Below are 5,941 nucleotides of genomic sequence, written 5' to 3'. Positions count from 1 at the left end.
ACAGCTCGCCCACAACACCAGGGGCCAGTGCCCAGTGACAATTAATTTATGACAAAGTATGGCAGCCTTAGGCGGGTAGATTTGGCCGTTGTGTGTTAAAATATGGTGGCTGCGGCCGCGTTGTACAGGTGCCCGTTTTACACAGTTAAATTATATTGAAAAAACGCAAGGGGGGAAATGGAAACTGGCCGTTTGTACAGGTGGCCGTCTTATAGAGGTGGCCGTCAGGGCAGGTTTGACTGTATATACATGATCTTGAACAATTATATTATGATCATAATCATATCATCAACATGTTTGTAACATTTAGCCTTTTGGGTTAGATCTAGCTCATTCTGACCACATTGCAAGTTTGAATCATGTTGAAATTAATGTGGACAATATGCACCTCTCACATAAATGACAACACACTTGTTTTTGTTTTTGTTTTTTCTTTACATTGTGTCGCTCAGAATTGGATGAATTATGTGTTTGTTAAGTACCATGACTTGATTGATGTTTCTGTAAGACGAAAGGTTTTTTTAGGAATCGTTTGGTCACTGGACCAAGAGTACAAAGAGTTCATGACTATAATCAGCTCTTTGATACCTCAAGAATAAAAATGATGAGAGCTTGAATGGATGGTAATTGTCCTCCATCAAACTAACATAGATACACAGCCAATTGTTTGTGCTCATGTCTACTTTGCTTGACCAAGATGCACCCAGAGATGATTCCGTTGCATTTTATGCGGATTCGTTTGGGGCTATGTTACGTTTATAATGACATATAGACTTTACCATTAAATCACACTGCAACAACTAAAGCATCAATATTTTTAAAAATGAAAGGGTTTTTTGTTGTTGTTGTAATCACTGTTTTGTATCTGTTTCAGTGAACTTATAATTTTCCTGTTTGAATTGTATTATAATGTTATTAATGTAATGACTTTTGCTGCTGCATGTACCAGGATGTGGTCACAAGACTTGAGCTTTCAATCTGCTCAGATATTACATTACAATTGAAAGACAGGTTGAAATTGTGTGGATGGTTGAAAAATATATATATAGATGCATCTGGAAGTAGAGCTGTGGAGAGAATGGTATCTGTTGTTAAATAATAAAAGATGAGTCTGATGTACCTTTGGAAGTCAAAATGCAAAAAATGCTCAAGAGCACTAGCTTAATGGAATGTGTGTGGCAATTCAGGAAAACAGTTCACTCTTGCTGAAGAGGCACTTTACCAAGCTACAGGCAAAATGAGATGATCTTTGCGTTATCAAAAGGTCATTGTGTAATTGACATGTAACCAACATTGCAGAACCTTTTTAGAAATTGCCTTTTCTGACCCAAAACATATAATAATCTGATTTTTGGGGGGGGAACTGACAAGTATATTTTTTAATGAAAGTACATGCATTGAGCGAACACCCGAAACTTATTTGAGACATGATACATTTTCTGTTGCATTTGGTGTTTTCAAAAATGAAAGATGCTCATTATTTTGAGTAATGTTGATAACTGGTTTATTTGAACATGAGATGAGTTTTCCAAGTAATTCTAACAATAATATTATTTGCAGTTCGATTTGTTATAATTGATTTTAGCAATTCTTTGCTCTCGTCTTGCAGAGTAAATGCGTTAGTATTGTGGTGAACTGTCCTCTGGCAGTTTGCTTGACTAGATATACTTCTGGCACATGGACACATGTGATGTTTTTGTTTCCCATGATTTTTCACTGACTAGTATGTGTACTACTTTTTATTGTAGAATCAACTCTACACAATGTAATTGAAGCTCATAGGATGGGGTCTAAATATTTATGGGAATCTTTCATGTTTACTATTAATATTATTCAATGCAGATTGTTATCATTCAGTGTTAAATAACATGTGGGTTTGTGTTGGATTTTTTTCTTCTAATGAACTATGTGTAAGTCTTTCAGAGATATTCCAGCCAAGTCTCATTCTGGGGTAAACTGCAATTGTAACTGCTAATTGCTTAGGAACATTTGTCTTGTGTTCCCTTCATTTCTTCGATGGAGGTTCCACCCTCGTGTATGAATTTGAGAGAAGTCTCTTTTATCTGAGTTATTCAATTCAAAGGCCAGTTTAGTTAATCATCACTAGAACAAGATCTAGAATCAGTTTATGGAAACATTACAACGAATTTATATTATAGAAGGTGACAGGATGGCTACTTTAGCCATGTTGAAAAGATTGTTCTGTATTTTGTCTAGAGGCAATGGTTATAGAAAAACAAGAATAGAATAGAGTTTGTCTTTAATTCATTGGTCATTTTCAGGGATCCTGATTGGTCTCCCAAGAATTATTCTTGTCGTTACTGTTTTAAGCATGTCTTGCTCAGTATGGTCTGTGTAGACAATACGAAAACACATTACACTTTTAGTGTTGTACACTTTCTGGACAAGGAAATACATAGCCATTAACATTGGTATTTTTGAGTTGCTATCCTAAGACTTACAAAAATGTCTGGTGTGGTGTAATGAAGTGAACGTAACATCAGAATGCATACTACCAGTAGTTTTACTATATTTATTTTTACGTATAAATCAGACATTCCAGTTTACCAGGCAATGTACAGGTATTCACAAACATTTTATTCCACAACAAAATGAATAAATATCAAAGAGCAATTGTCTACTTTTTCATCGTTTTAACATGTGTGTATGGTGGTTTTTAAGTGACAAAAATATTGACCGTTATTGCATTTTTTCCTTGCAATGTTCCTGGAATTTCTCTGTCAATCATTATATTATAAAATTATTAATATCTTGTATTGTAGTTTGACGTGAGTTATGGCAGTGTATTTTATTTATTTCATTCCACTGTTGTTACTTTTCCAGCTTTATATTATATGCTAAAAAAAGATGTGGATTTCTACTGAATAAATATATCTTTCTGTAACTGTAGTTGTGCTGTGTGCACTGTTGTGGCAACAAAATGTAAGCAAAGTTTTCCAAAAGAAAAAAAAGGCAAGATACAAATATATATATATGCTGTGCCAGAAATGTATTATTTTTCCTGTTGGGGCTGGCCAAAGCTGATCACATCATGTCTCTATCGCGCCTTGCCCTAAATCTTTCTACAAGCTGGAATGTTTGTATGTGTAAATAAACTACTTAAAACACAAGTCTTTTTTTCCCCTTGTTTTGGATATAATATGTATCTTGTGTGGGAGTGTAATGTTATGATCGTTGTTCAATTTGCATACTCTTTGTGAGTTTTTTTAGAAGTAGGCGCAATAATAGTTAATAGGCTTCCCGTTTGATAATGAAAAGGAGACTGACTGGCTGATATATGGTGATTGTCTACCATCCTTCTGGGAAAGGTACCGTGTCACAGAATAATTCAGTGGGTCTTTCCTATCAAACATCTATCGTCCTTATCTCCCCTTCTTCTTTTATGTTTGTTACTCTCTTGCAACACCTCTAATCTTCTAGCGCTCATATGACCTTAAGCAGTTGCGAGTGCCATAAAACCTCTACAAAAAAAAAAAAGAATTCAGTAAGGTACAATGTGTGTCGTTTCATTCAAGGAATATGCAGCTATGTTTGTGATGTAATGGTTCGGCTTTTTGCCCATGCTTACAAAAGATGGAAGTATGATTTTCCCATTTGGGGCTGTTTTGTTGCTTGTTTTTTTTTTAAACTCTTGTGTCTTAGTCTGTCAGCTGGGATGTAGTACTGTACAGTGAAAGATCTTGTCAGTTTGTTAGTGTTACAACATACTTCAGTGGTACCTGCATTTTTGGAGCCCTGAATTGTGACCTGACTCACCCAGCAACAATAGGCCCACAGAACAATTTATTACTGTTCATGTATGTGTATATATATAGAGAGAGAGAGAGACGTATGTATAATTACACCTGGGACGTGGGATCTCTGGCGCTATGGTGGTGCTGTTGTTGGGCACTTACCTGTTGTACGCAGCAGACCCGACTTCGATTTCGGCATGGAGAGAATTTTTATCAAGTATCTCGGTCTTTCTGTTGGGGTGTTGTATCCCTCTCAATTAGGGTTGATCCTGAGTCGAAGCCCACCTCCTAAATACTAAATGTTCTAAATTGTGTTGATGGGGGCGTAAGTAAAACCCCCAACATTTAAAAAGAAAAATCATACCAAGGCCCAGCCAGCAACAATAACGCTACGGTATAATGTTTAATTACATATATACAGGTAATTAGATGATCTACCAAATGGGACCTTTGTGAGCCCATTAATAAAGGTTTGAAATAGCCTTTTCTTCTGAACAGTTTTTAAAAAGTGCATGCTGAAAAAAAAATCCATTCATTAATAAATCAATTCCAAGGGCACCTCCGCGATTAGGGGTCCTGAAACTGATTAAGTTTCATTATTTAGTACATGTATTACTATTAAGCCTAGATCTTCCGATCTCAGCTGGCACTTCACTATTGTTTTTTTTTCTGTTAAAATAGAGTCATACTCATACATGTATTATGGTGTGTGGTTGGCTGGTGGTCTTGTGTGGTTTACTCTTCTTTCCTTTCAAACATCTATCGCTCCTATCAATTTCGTTCCTTCCTTTCTTTGTAGTCCTACTCTCCAGTAACACCTCCAATCCTCAGCACCTATATATATAATAATAATAATAATAGATAGCATTTGTATAGCGCATATCTCCGCTCAGCAGCAGGCTCTATGCGCTTTACACTATATTATTACCCCAGCAGACCATAGAACAGTCCGAAACATTCTCAGCTTCCCGGGAAGCATACAGTGCGAGCAGCCGATTAAGCGCTCAAACACTAACAAACTGACAAGATCTTTCGCTGTCTGTAGCCGGGTACCCATTCCCACCTGGGTGAAGTGAGGAAAATTCGTGTAAAGTGCCTTTCCCAAGGACACAACGTCGGACCCTTGACGGGATTCGAACCCACGACCTTACGGTTGCGAGTCCGAGAGCCTAACCACTAGGCCACCGACGCCACATATATGAGTATGACGTATGCATTTGTGTTGTCGATGTCGTATAACTGAATGTTTTTAAAAGAAAGAAAAAAGAGAAACAATTTGCGCTAAAGAGAACGAAATGTTTACAATTAGTCACTCAATTGTGTATTCCATAGTCCTTGGTCCTGCTCTGAAAGATCTGTAACGGCAGCCATTGGAAAACTGTCCCTCGACGTGAGTCATGAATCACTATACTTGGTGCCTAAAAGAGCTGGTGGGGGGGAAGAGGTGAGAAAAAATACGCCGTTTTCTTAACTTGAAAGGATTGGCCACAACAGCCCGGGGTTGCCTTTTCAAATGGCGTGAATGAAAGGATAGAACCAGAATAAAACCGTGCCCTTCCCACTTTGCTGAAACCGTCTGGAGATCCCAGTATATCCACACAATATTGATTCTAGGGGCTTGGCTCACTCGAATGCGTCCAACCTGCAGAAAATTTTGAGTGACATGCGCTTGTCATATATTATAATTATTACATTACTTTATTCACCGTAGATAAATTGATAGACAACAGAACATTGACAACAGACAGAGAGAGGTGTTAGTAGTAAGTAGCCTACGCATACAAAATGTGTCATGAATTTTTCATGCTACGGTACCAATATATTTATACCAGTAACGTTCCCTGGTATTCAGTAAATTTCATTAAGATCTCGCAGTTGGCTCACTTTGGAGACAATCGATCACAAGAATAACTTAAAACAGAAAGATGAATTCGCCGTGTTACGGGAACTAATGGACGAACAAATAACGGGGAAATGTGGAGGTTGATGATTAGATTGAAAAGCGTGTGTCATAAAGAAGGAAGAGATGAGAGCGACAGAAATGGAGAGGGGGTGGGGGGTAATGAGGGGGGTGAAAGCTTACGGAAGGCTTATCATTGGAATAACACGTAGACCATGTTCTTCGTATTATTGTATTGTTATTATAATAGCCTGGGGCCTACTCTAAGATATCGAATAACCCCCCC

This window comes from Aplysia californica, unplaced genomic scaffold, assembly GCF_000002075.1.
Source record: "Aplysia californica isolate F4 #8 unplaced genomic scaffold, AplCal3.0 scaffold00014, whole genome shotgun sequence".
Taxonomy (NCBI): Eukaryota; Metazoa; Mollusca; class Gastropoda; order Aplysiida; family Aplysiidae; genus Aplysia; species Aplysia californica.
This window is presented reverse-complemented; position numbering follows the sequence as displayed.